The sequence below is a fragment of the Lithobates pipiens genome, unplaced genomic scaffold (assembly GCF_037356315.1).
Source record: "Lithobates pipiens isolate NorthernLeopardFrog02 unplaced genomic scaffold, aLitPip1_a1.2 Scaffold_23, whole genome shotgun sequence".
Classification (NCBI taxonomy): domain Eukaryota; kingdom Metazoa; phylum Chordata; class Amphibia; order Anura; family Ranidae; genus Lithobates; species Lithobates pipiens.
In genome coordinates this window covers 307835000-307849150 of record NW_027507785.1, presented here as the reverse complement: position 1 = coordinate 307849150, position 14151 = coordinate 307835000, and positions in this window count along the sequence as shown.

The window sequence follows — 14151 nt, the reverse complement described above, 5'->3', positions numbered from 1 at the left end:
ATATTTTTTTATTTTTATTATTATTTATATTTATTTATATCTATTTTCCATTTTTTTGTGCTGAGTCTACTTCGTATCAGTATTTTTTGCAATTTTGAACAGGTGGGTATACTAGTGCACAGCCTCTTGAGCCGTGCGTTCCGGAACATATATATGCGCTCCGTGGTTGATTGCAGGTGACGTATTTCCTGTTGAGTCAGTTCCGATGTTTGATGTGCCTTGACCGGAGGTGACGTATTTCCTTCTACGTCACTTCCGGCGTCAGGTACACCGGCGCTTCCTGTGGACGTTGCGTTCCAGCGCCGTTGTCTGGAAACCTCACGCTCTAATCGGGGACACGCCCACCGCGGGATTAGTCTCCCACGTATGGCGTGTGTTATCATTTCACTCATGACCCGGATATGAGGTTAGTTATGCAATGTGATACGCCCACTGTGTGATCAGTCCTCTTATTGGGCGTCTGTCATTATTTCAGCTATGACCCGGATATGAGGTTTCTTTGTGTGATGGGAAGATCTTTAGTATTTTGTCTTTCTAGGTGGATTAAGGCTGATTTTATCTATCGGCTTACTCTGCATGTGTTATGGCATTAAAACGCTGGCGGATTTTTGTTGTAATATTAGAGCGAGGCGTGGAACGCACGCCGGGCGCCATCTTAAACCGGAAGTAATATACGGTGACACAGGCAGATGGAATTCTCGCCCAGATTGAAAGGGGGGATATAAAAGTGAGTGTGCTACAGTGGAGTGTTACCCCAGATGACGTCTGTGGAGGACGAAACGCGTCGGGACTCCTGCTGTAGCACTGTTTTTACTGACTAAGCGCTTGATTCTTTGGTTACATGTAAGTTTATTACCTTTTTATTAAATATTTTTCTTAAACGGAATTACACTATTGTGGCCCCTATTTTCTCTTTGTATGGGTTCAATACTATTTGAGTTGGATTTTACTGCTGAAGGATTTGTCAACTAGCCGAGACATCCAGTCTGATTCGCTACTTTCCTGGAAAAACTACGTCTAAAAATCTCGTATACGAGTACACAAGCCTGTGTGACCCTCCGAGTGTAGATTCGTGTGGGTCTATTACATCTGGTAAGCCTCTATCTTGAAAGGTGACGGGAATACCACATGGTGTCTGCATGTTAGTCTCATTTAAGGAAGGTGGATGGTGACCTTTATCTCACGTTTGGATTCGATCAACGTTTATACAGAGACTTTTATTATTTTTTATTTTTTGTCTTTGGACTTTTTTTATATACACTTATGAATTATACACTTAAGGTGTATTTCTTGCACACTATATGAGTTTTGTGATTGGTTAAAATATTTTATGATCACATATTGCTATGTAATAGTTTGTTCTTTAGCGCTACACTATGATTTAATATTTGTTAATGATTCACTGTTTTATATCCTTGTGATTGTGATAGCAGCTTTGTTTTTTCTGTTTGGATAGCGCAGTGTCACAGGGTAACATTTTTTTGACTATATATTGTTTGGATATACACATTGCGGCAATCCCTCTTCCCCTTTTTTTACACACTCCACCGTGGGTATGGATATCTTTGAATATCGTGCTTCGCACAAAGTTAACACAGATGGTGTATTTGTTGCTACGGGTAGTAACACCGAGGTGGGTGGGATGTTTATGAGACTTAAAAATATCATGACGTCTGAACTTCACCTACAGTGGGATCTTGTGTTCCTGCAACAATACATTGCAGAGCATATGGTCCCTAGAAGCTTAAGGTGGGATGTAAACCCCCAACAGGGTGAAACGGATTTGGATATCTGGTTTAAATACTTTAATGAGGCAGGAATTAATCTGTTGGGCTTTCTGATTTCAAGGAAGAACAGTAAAATGGCCTTGTTGGATAAAGAAATCAAAGAAATTAAAGATAAACTGATGATGTTTAAAGACACCCCGGAATATAACTCTCTTTCTGCCAATTTGTTAAACCATCTGGAGAAAGAAGACAGGGAACAAAAATATAAGAAACAGAAAAAGTACTCAAGAGATGTTAATGATTATAAAACGGGTATTGTCTTCGGTTGGCAGAAATCTGTTCAGAATACACCTGCCATAGATGCACAACCTACTAATGGTTCCCAATCCGGAGGTCCTAGTGCCTCGCAGAGGATTGCCTTGCCTCCTATGTCTTATAGTGAAGTTGCACAGAGTGGGATGTGTGAGGGTCCACCCCCTTCCCAACAGAGAGTACATCATTATACCCCCCACACCCCCAATAATCCCCAGAGGGGAAGAGGTAACAATCGAGGAAAAAGAGGTGGTAGAGGTTTTAATAGAGGACGTCCATATAATCATGATGCTCACCAGTATAGGGAGTATAATGACTCCTCTTATTACTCTCCATCACCTAGACGTGCTCCCCCCAACCCCCACTATGGTGGACCGCAATACTATAATACTACTTTGGTCCCTACATATAATAGGTTCTCCCCATTGAGAGAATTGCGTGATCCAGACATTAAGAACAATACCTATGTACCATCTGGGTATAATCCACCTAATACTAACTATAGGAGTCAGGATTTTCGCGAGGATCCACATATCCGAAAAAGGGATCAAGACCCAAGAGAGGGTGTAGAGGCGGAGAGCGAGTACAAAGGAGGAAAAAGAAGGCGGGTTTAGTAGGACAGGGTGTGTTTAATCTAAGCAAGAAATCTTTTTCTCATGCCGAACTGTCAGTACTTGATAAAGGATTAAAATATGCACCCCCTAAAACACTCAATAAATTTAATACTTTTATTGATATACACAAATTCATCAGAAAGATTAATATTCAGCGGTATTTGACAACCAATCCCTTCAGAACAGATTATTCAGCGGCCACATCTGGAACCGTACATTCAGGGTTGGCTAACCCGTCTTTATTTGTACCCCCTGTATCTACGGTTCCAGCTGTTAAAATATTTAGGGATTTAGTATTAAAAGATTTGGACAGACTTCCCACCAGAAGCGTTAATAGAACCACTTTTTCAGTAAATGGTTTTAAATCTTTATGTGAACAAAAAGATGTAGTTATTCGTCCAGCGGACAAAGGTGGAGGAGTCGTGATTTTGGACAGGGAACAGTATGAAATGGAAATGCACAGGATTTTGGATGAGCCAGGTACTTATAAGCAACTTGCCAACAACCCTACGATTACATATAAAAAACAACTTATAGATCTTATTAAGAGAGGTCACGATCAAAAAATCTTGAATAATAAAGAAAAAAATTTTTTGGTTCCTATTTCCCCACGTATTCCCGTAATTTATTACTTACCGAAGATCCATAAAGATTTGGTGAGCCCCCCTGGTAGGCCTATAGTGAGTGGTATAAATTCGGTCACTTCACGTATAGGCCGCTACATAGATTTTTATTTGCAACCTCTTGTTAAGAAAACCCCCTCTTATCTTAAAGATACAGGTGCTACAATTAGGAGACTTGAGGACTTAGTACTACATGAGCAATGTCTTCTGGCTACAGCGGATGTAGCGTCCCTCTATACTTGTATACCTCAGGGGATGGGTATAGAGGCCGCCCGGCATTTTTTGGATCTTGAAGATTCCTTGGCGCCATTCCAATGTGATTATCTCATCGAACTTTTAGAATTTGCTATGGAACACAATTATTTTTGGTTTGGCGATAAGTATTATTTACAACAACGCGGTGTAGCCATGGGGGCTAAGTTTGCCCCCAGTCTTGCTAATCTATTTATGGCCAAGTGGGAGGAGGATGTCGTCTATGCCCAGCAGAACCCTTCTTTGGTCCTGTGGGCTAGGTATATAGACGACATCCTCCTCCTATGGAGTGGTTCACCGGATTCGCTAACTGAATTTTTTAGGAATTTGAACTGTAATGACAGGGGTATCTCATTATCGTTTGAAATGAGTTTCTCTAAGATCAATTTTCTTGATTTAGAAATTGAGTTAGTAGATAACAAATTTGTGTTTAAAACGCATTTTAAACCGACGGATAGGAATAGTTTTATTCCCCTCGATAGCTGTCATCATAGAACATGGTTGAGTTCGATACCACGGAGCCAGTTTTTACGGCTGCGGAGGAATTGCACAGACCTGGACACATTCAGGACACAGGCAGAAACCCTCAAACAAAAATTTGAGGATAAGGGATATGACACTAATGTTCTTGATGCAGAGATACAGAAAGTTATCGGTACTAATAGGGAGAGCCTGGTTGTTGAGAAATCACGCCAAGAATCGGATGACACCTATAGATGGTCTATGCTTACATCTTTTTCAGTACAGCATAAACAAATCAAGACCATTATAAACAGACATTGGGATGTATTAAGAAGTGATCCGGTTCTTAGATCTAGGTTACCTGAGAGAGCGAAAGTACTCTTTAGGGGTGCGCCCTCCTTACGGAGTCGTATTGCTCCCAATGTCATTAATCCACCCTGTCGTCCATCTTTTTTTCACAACTTAACAGGTTTTTACCCCTGTAAAAAATGTGGCGTTTGCCAATTTAATACAGCCGGAAGACAAAAAACAACTGAGTTTACATCAACAGTAACCAATAAAACATACACTATAAAATCATTTTGTACTTGTAGCACTAAGTATGTGGTTTATTTGATCACTTGCCCATGCGGGAAACAATATGTGGGGAGGACAACAAGAACGTTTGCGATTAGAGTAGGTGAGCATATAGCTCTAATAAGGGGTAAGGTCTCTAAACATACTGTCCCGAAACACTATAGGGAATGTCACAATAGTGACCCTACGGGTACCGAGTTTTTGGCTATTGACAAATACACACCGCCCTGGAGAGGGGGTGCTATGACTCGAGGTGTTTCAAGATTAGAGACCTATTGGATATATACTATTCGATCCTACTCTCCATTTGGCCTAAATATAGAGTGGGATATTAATGCTTTTATTAATGATGGTTAATGTGTATATTGTCAATGTTTCACTTTGGCCTAGTTTTTTATACTTTCTATGTAATATGTTTAAAAAAATCCTTTTGGGACAGAATTCCATCTGCCGTATGTGTCAATGCTAACTGGTTTGATGAACATTCAGACATATAGTACACTATTGCTGGCTTTGATTTTTTATACATAAAAAATTATTGTTCTGTATAAGGATATTTTTATATAAAGGAAGGAAAAATGAAAAATTTTTGTTGGGGGTGATATATTCATGTCCCTGGTGAATGCACCCTTTGGTTGTTTGCTAGGTGCTATTCGATTTAAAGTTTTTACTTAAAATAAGGAGATTTTTCATTTTCATTTTTTTATATTTTTTTATTTTTATTATTATTTATATTTATTTATATCTATTTTCCATTTTTTTGTGCTGAGTCTACTTCGTATCAGTATTTTTTGCAATTTTGAACAGGTGGGTATACTAGTGCACAGCCTCTTGAGCCGTGCGTTCCGGAACATATATATGCGCTCCGTGGTTGATTGCAGGTGACGTATTTCCTGTTGAGTCAGTTCCGATGTTTGATGTGCCTTGACCGGAGGTGACGTATTTCCTTCTACGTCACTTCCGGCGTCAGGTACACCGGCGCTTCCTGTGGACGTTGCGTTCCAGCGCCGTTGTCTGGAAACCTCACGCTCTAATCGGGGACACGCCCACCGCGGGATTAGTCTCCCACGTATGGCGTGTGTTATCATTTCACTCATGACCCGGATATGAGGTTAGTTATGCAATGTGATACGCCCACTGTGTGATCAGTCCTCTTATTGGGCGTCTGTCATTATTTCAGCTATGACCCGGATATGAGGTTTCTTTGTGTGATGGGAAGATCTTTAGTATTTTGTCTTTCTAGGTGGATTAAGGCTGATTTTATCTATCGGCTTACTCCGCATGTGTTATGGCATTAAAACGCTGGCGGATTTTTGTTGTAATATTAGAGCGAGGCGTGGAACGCACGCCGGGCGCCATCTTAAACCGGAAGTAATATACGGTGACACAGGCAGATGGAATTCTCGCCCAGATTGAAAGGGGGGATATAAAAGTGAGTGTGCTACAGTGGAGTGTTACCCCAGATGACGTCTGTGGAGGACGAAACGCGTCGGGACTCCTGCTGTAGCACTGTTTTTACTGACTAAGCGCTTGATTCTTTGGTTACATGTAAGTTTATTACCTTTTTATTAAATATTTTTCTTAAACGGAATTACACTATTGTGGCCCCTATTTTCTCTTTGTATGGGTTCAATACTATTTGAGTTGGATTTTACTGCTGAAGGATTTGTCAACTAGCCGAGACATCCAGTCTGATTCGCTACTTTCCTGGAAAAACTACGTCTAAAAATCTCGTATACGAGTACACAAGCCTGTGTGACCCTCCGAGTGTAGATTCGTGTGGGTCTATTACATCTGGTAAGCCTCTATCTTGAAAGGTGACGGGAATACCACATGGTGTCTGCATGTTAGTCTCATTTAAGGAAGGTGGATGGTGACCTTTATCTCACGTTTGGATTCGATCAACGTTTATACAGAGACTTTTATTATTTTTTATTTTTTGTCTTTGGACTTTTTTTATATACACTTATGAATTATACACTTAAGGTGTATTTCTTGCACACTATATGAGTTTTGTGATTGGTTAAAATATTTTATGATCACATATTGCTATGTAATAGTTTGTTCTTTAGCGCTACACTATGATTTAATAGAAGTTGCAGTGTGATGGCACCAGTGCCTAAGGCCCAATTTTTCTGCCCCTGTTTAACAGGGGCGTTTAAGTACAATTTTTGATGCAATGCTTTGCAGCAGGGCTAATTCCTGCAAAAAAACTAGAGTATATGGCAGAGGTTGCAGTGTGATGGCACCAGTGCCTAAGGCCCAATTTTTCTGCCCCTGTTTAACAGGGGCGTTTAAGTACAATTTTTGATGCAATGCTTTGCAGCAGGGCTAATTCCTGCAAAAAAACTAGAGTATATGGCAGGGGTTGCAGTGTGATGGCACCAGTGCCTAAGGCCCAATTTTTCTGCCCCTGTTTAACAGGGGCGTTTAAGTACAATTTTTGATGCAATGCTTTGCAGCAGGGCTAATTCCTGCAAAAAAACTAGAGTGTATGGCAGAGGTTGCAGTGTGATGGCACCAGTGCCTAAGGCCCAATTTTTCTGCCCCTGTTTAACAGGGGCGTTTAAGTACAATTTTTGATGCAATGCTTTGCAGCAGGGCTAATTCCTGCAATAAAACTAGAGTGTATGGCAGAGGTTGCAGTGTGATGGCACCAGTGCCTAAGGCCCAATTTTTCTGCCCCTGTTTAACAGGGACATGTAATTACAATTCTTGATATAATATTTCACAGGAGGGCCCCTTCCTGTGCCCACCCAGAGTAACGGTGAGGACTTATAGTGTTGTGGCACCAGCACCACAACCACCAAAGGTCAATTTTTCTACCACTGTTCAACAATGGCATGTAATTACAATTCTTGATATAATCGTTCACAGCAGGGCGCTCCAGCGCCCACCAAGAGTCACTTTGAGGGCTTACAATGTTGTTGCAAAACCAACACCTTGTTCCGCCATTTCTGCAGAGCATATAGGGCAGGCCCCTACTTTCAAACATCCAATTTACAAACATCTCCTACTTGCAAACGGAAGGAGACAACAGCAAGTGAGATGAAAAAAGATGGACGACAAAACAAATTATACAGGGGTGATAACCCTTCCCTATGTTTTCCAAAAAGCTTAAAAATATTTTTTTTGACTGGAGCTACACTTTAAAAATGTACCAGTTGAAAATTACAAACAGATTCAACTTAACACAACAAACCTACACAGTCCCAGTCTTGTTTGCACCGCCTGTATACTGCTGTTCTGAGTATATAGGGCCTGGGGGCCACACGCATTTCCTTTTTTTAATATGGGTACAGGGTTCCCCTTAATATGCGTACAAGACCCAAATAGGCTGGTAATGGGCAGGGAGGGCTACCCATGCCATTTTTCTGAATGATTTTCAACCATATTGCAGGAACCAGATATAACATTAAAACCGCAAGCAGTTTTAAATGGTGTTATTTCCGCTTAATGTCATTTTGTGCAGGGACTGTTCTAAACACGGGAAACACGTGGCACTTCACAGGCATACTACAGACACCCCCCAGGCACCATATTTAAAGGAATATTTCACTTTTTTTTTTCACTTTAATCGTCATTAATATCAGTGCTCCCACCAAAACGGTAGTTTTTAAAAAAAATTTTTGCAGTGACCCATGTCCCCTGAGGCAGGAGGCAGGTCGCCAAACCCTTTTTAGGACACTATCTTGCATATTAGCCGTTAAAATTAGCACTTTCCAATTCGAACGTTCGAGTCCCATAGACTTCAATGGGGTTCTAACGTTCGTACCGAACGCGGGGGTCGTTCGCAAGTTCTGGTGCGAACCGAACCGGGGGGTGTTTGGCTCATCCCTAGTTCTGATACCATCCATTATGCCAGAGAGACAGACACAGTGCAAAGTAGTCTATTCACAGACACCCCCAAAGCACGCCTGTGTTGAAGCCTTGAAGGCACTGGCAGCCCCACGATTGGATCTGCTTCCCCTCTATTCCTGCTGCTGGACATCATCAGCTGAGCTCAGCTGCCTTTCTCTGCCCGTTGCCACCACCGCCGGCCTCACAGCCTCTCAGGTCTCACTCTCCGACCCCGGCTACTACTGGGTGGGGAGCAGAGGAAAATGACTCTGCCGGGGAAGGCAAGGAGATAGGCAGGCAGGCGGCTGGCCGGGATTTGAGCCAAGGCAGAAGAAGATGTGAGCGGAGCTGAATGGGCATGTGCCAGAAATTGAAGAAATAGTCCATCCGCTCCGACCAGCACATCATCTTCAGAAAGGATCACAGATAATGGAAAAAATACACCCCCCTAAGCTAGTAGGAGCGGGGGGTGTAATTCCAATATTTTTTTTTTTTTATTCTGCACTGACTGTCTTTGAAAATTGCCCCAACTCCTGTTGAAGTCAAATCCGGGGACAAAATCGGGGACAGACTTGGTCCGGGGACAGTGTCCTCAATCCAGGGACTGTCCCCTGAAACCAGGGACATCTGGCCACCCTAACATAGTTAGTCTGGTTGAAAAAAAGACACAAGTCCACCTAGTTCAACCAATAAATATTTGAATATTAAAAATGAAATAAATGTCCTGTAGACCACCACAAGTCCCAGCAACGTAAATCGATCCGAAGAACATCGGCAGAGGATTTTTGATTTGGTTGCTGTGGGCTGTTGCGCTTTGGACACTTTGGGCTATTAAATAAAGTCCTTTGTTTATAAACCGGATAAAAGCTCTCCCAGATGTCAATCCTTTATAATCTAATTACAGAAAGGAGAGATCTTTAAACCCAATTTGCGGTACCTTTTTCTGAAAGGTGTTAAATCATTCTCATTCATCATACTGAAACGGCATGATTCCCAGTCTGAGCTCTGCATAAACGCTCCTGGAGAGTCCTGTACTGTACGGGCGGAATACTAAACATGCACCGTGTCAGACTGAGAATTAGCTGTAATTCAATTATGCCAGACAAAGACATCTCAAGACAGGAGTGTATTCAATAAAGCAGCAACGAAGCATAAAGTGTAATAAGCCATAGCGCCCAATCAGATTTCAGTTTACCGGCATCAAAGAAAGATCTGATTGGTTTCTGTTGGAAAGGTCTCCAAGTCTGCTCTTGCCCCTAGATATTCCTGCACCATGTAATGCAGACACTGGCGATGGTTGCTTGAAATGATCAGACTTTGTCGCTGAGGACTGAAAAATCGTTTAAAGGCATTGGTCAGCCAGCCACCTTCTCCACCGCTCTTCCTCTGACTGAATGAAGCCTCAGCAACACGTTGTCCAGCACCAGGAAATTGTAACCTCCCAGGGTCTAGAAATGTGCTGCACAAACCTTTGTTCAAGGCCTCCTGAAGGCGCGCAGGCGCACTGAGCGCGGCATTTCCAAGAATGGAGCTGCCGCGCGTGTCGACTCCCGTGCGCATGCGTGGGAGTGACGTCATCGCGGCTTCGCCGAATGACAGCGGCGGAGCTGCGAGACGCCACCAGCAAGATGGATGCGGTGGACTACAGGGGACAGCGGTGACTTCGCTGGCTCCTGTGTCAGGTAAGTGACACATAATGGGCTACTATGCGATGCGTAGTAGTCCATTATGCTTTGCCTTTGCAGGGAATGAAAAAGGAAGTAAACCCATCAGGGTTTACTTCCTCTTTAATACCAAAAATCCTAGGGTCCTCTCGCAGGCTTTGCAGAATCAGGGAGGCCATGCAGTATAAGTTTGCAGAGGCATTCGATTCTGAGTCCTCTGGGTCACTAAGGATCACATGGAAAGACAAGGGGTGGTAGGTTGCGCTATGGGGCCTATATATAAGTACAAAGAAGTGGTATGTTGAGATAGGTAAGAGCAGCCTCTATTAATATCCACCTGGTGGGGTGGAGAACATTAAGAGGGGGTTGCAGTGAATAGATCTGGCGCTATACCTATATATTGTCAGAGAATATGTCACTGGGGACTCATTTGTCCGAAGTGTTCAGCATAATAGCAGGTGGTAATAAGAAATGGGATTAGTTATATTAGTGTACCAATGAAATAAAAAGTGTTAAACCAGCCCAATTATATAAAAAATAAAGTGTACAACATCCTACCACTTGGTGTAACACTAGTGAAGTATAAAAAAGTATTATGAAAAAATTAAAAAATATTTTTCAAAAACAATAAATATTTTCCAGCGTGCTGGCTTTGTAGGTGAAAAAAACAAAGAAATAATGAAAACTAATAATCCTCAAAAGGGTTGTGACAAATGCTGGTACAAATAAATATATAAAGTGCTAGTGCTATTGCATTACTGATAAATTAGTGACAATAAGTATAAAACCAAGACAGACTGTGCTGTTTTCAAAACTGTTAGTGCACTAACGTGACGGTGAAGTTTATACAAAATTCATGCACCAAGTAGAATGATACAATAAGTGGTAAATATCAATGCTTCAAGTGAAACGTGCAAAAAAAATTAAAAAATAAAAAAGTATAAAAATGAAAAGTCTCTGGTGAAATAAAATTGATGGGATTGTCCCGTGAAATGGGGAGAGGGGGTGTGATAAATTCAGATCTTATTCTCCATGCATTGTGGTCACTTCTAGGTTGTACTCTCACCGGAAAAAAGACTCCATCCGGGGTGGATCAGCCTTCACAATATTAGCTATTGTGTCGCTCTCTGGCTTGCTTCTGGTAAAATGTTGGGGATCCCTCGTTATTTCCAGGTGGAGTGTGCCACAGTATATATGTTAAAAAAGAGGACCATCCATAGTGTGATACCGTATGAGAAACAGTTTTATTGACAAAGATTAAAACTACTTACAATTGTGAGTAGGAATGGTAGCGGTTTAGTTAGATTATTCTTATTGCTTTAAAGCAGCTGCGAGCATTCCGTTCGGCTTCCCCGCCGTCTATACTGAAGGTGTATGTCGATTAGGCCACGCCCTACGCGTTTCGTCACTCGGACGTCATCTGGAGCTCCAGATGACGTCCGAGTGACGAAACGCGTAGGGCGTGGCCTAATCGACATACACCTTCAGTATAGACGGCGGGGAAGCCGAACGGAACGCTCGCAGCTGCTTTAAAGCAATAAGAATAATCTAACTAAACCGCTACCATTCCTACTCACAATTGTAAGTAGTTTTAATCTTTGTCAATAAAACTGTTTCTCATACGGTATCACACTATGGATGGTCCTCTTTTTTAACATATATACTGTGGCACACTCCACCTGGAAATAACGAGGGATCCCCAACATTTTACCAGAAGCAAGCCAGAGAGCGACACAATAGCTAATATTGTGAAGGCTGATCCACCCCGGATGGGGTCTTTTTTCCGGTGAGAGTACAACCTAGAAGTGACCACAATGCATGGAGAATAAGATCTGAATTTATCACACCCCCTCTCCCCATTTCACGGGACAATCCCATCAATTTTATTTCACCAGAGACTTTTCATTTTTATACTTTTTTATTTTTTTAATTTTTTTTTGCACGTTTCACTTGAAGCATTGATATTTACCACTTATTGTATCATTCTACTTGGTGCATGAATTTTGTATAAACTTCACCGTCACGTTAGTGCACTAACAGTTTTGAAAACAGCACAGTCTGTCTTGGTTTTATACTTATTGTCACTAATTTATCAGTAATGCAATAGCACTAGCACTTTATATATTTATTTGTACCAGCATTTGTCACAACCCTTTTGAGGATTATTAGTTTTCATTATTTCTTTGTTTTTTTCACCTACATAGCCAGCACACTGGAAAATATTTATTGTTTTTGAAAAATATTTTTTAATTTTTTCATAATACTTTTTTATACTTCACTAGTGTTACACCAAGTGGTAGGATGTTGTACACTTTATTTTTTATATAATTGGGCTGGTTTAACACTTTTTATTTCATTGGTACACTAATATAACTAATCCCATTTCTTATTACCACCTGCTATTATGCTGAACACTTCGGACAAATGAGTCCCCAGTGACATATTCTCTGACAATATATAGGTATAGCGCCAGATCTATTCACTGCAACCCCCTCTTAACTAAGGATCACATGATCTGTAACTACCTCCTCCCACCCATGTAAAAATCCTTGGGTTTCTGGGGACGAAAAAAACATCCCTTGAAGACTGTTATCCTCTACATCCATGCTGGCACAATCCTCCTCCTCCTCCTCTTCTTCTTCCTGTGTGTTTAGCGGGCCCGCAGGAATGCTATCTGGATAAAGGGGTCCTTGAGGGGTAAGGAAGCCCTCTTCTTCCTCCCGCTGTTCTGCCTCAAGTGTCCTGTCCATGATTCCACAAAGCCTGTTCTCCAACAGGAAGACTAGAGGGACAGTGTCACCGATGCATGCATTGTCTCTGCTCACCATCCTTGTGGCCTCCTCAAATGGTGACAGGACAGTGCATGCATTCTTGATCAGTAGCCACTGGCGTGGTGAAAAGAAGCCAGGCTCCCCTGACCCTGTCCTGGTGCCGTACTCACACAGGTACTCATTGATGGCCCTCTGCTGTGTGTGCAGCCGCTGCAGCATTGCCAACTTTGAGTTCCACCTGGTGGGCATGTCACAAAGGAGGCGGCTGGTGGGCAGGTTGCATTCCCTTTGAATGTCAGCCAGCCACACACTGGCATTGTATGACCAGCAGAAATGACCACAGACTTTTCTGACCTGCCTTAGGAGATCCCTTAAGCCTGGGTGCCTGCTCAAGAACCGCTGTACCACCAAATTCAGGACGTGTGCCAAACATGGAACATGGGTCAAGTGTCCTTGTCGGAGGGTGGAGAGAAAGCTTGTGCCATTGTCGCATACAACCATTCCTGGCAGAAGCTGGCATGGCGTCAACCACCTCTGAGCCTGCCCCTGCAGAGCTCACAGAATCTCTGTCCCAGTGTGGCACCTGTCCCCTAAGCAGACCAATTCAAGCACAGCATGGCATCTTTTAGCCTAACTGTATGCGTAGCCCCTTGAATGCTTACAGAGTACCGCTGGGTCAGAGGAAAAATCTGCAGAAGAGGCCATAGAGGAAGAAGAAGAGGAGAGGGTGGAAGAGAGAACTTTGGCAGAATCACCACTAGCATTTTGGAGGTGTGGTGGCGGAACAAGCTGCAACAACACTGAAACCTGTCTTGCATCCTACCCAGCTGCCAGCAGAGTTACCGCCATAAAGAGTACCAGTCACTGCCTATTACTGATGTTTACATTCCTTGTGACAGCAATAAAAGTGATCAGGAAAAAATGTTTTAAAGGGACAGCGTAAAAAGAAATAAATAAAATAAATAAGAAAAAAATATATATATTTTTTTAAGGCACCCCACCCCGTATACATAAGTCGTGCCAGCAAATGTATTTGGAGATTTTTAGGTACGATAGGTTGTTGCCGTTCCATGAGTGTGTACAATTTTAAAGCATGGCATGTTAGGCATCTATTTACTGGGGGTACTATCATCTTTGACATTGTATAAAAAATTGGGCTAACTTTACTGTTTAGTTTTTTTTTTCATTCATTGAAGTGTATTTTTTTTTTTTTAAATGCGTTTTAAAGACTGCTGCACAAACACAGTGTGACATAAAATATTGCAACAATCACTATTTTATTCTCTAGGGTCTCTGCTATTTATATATAT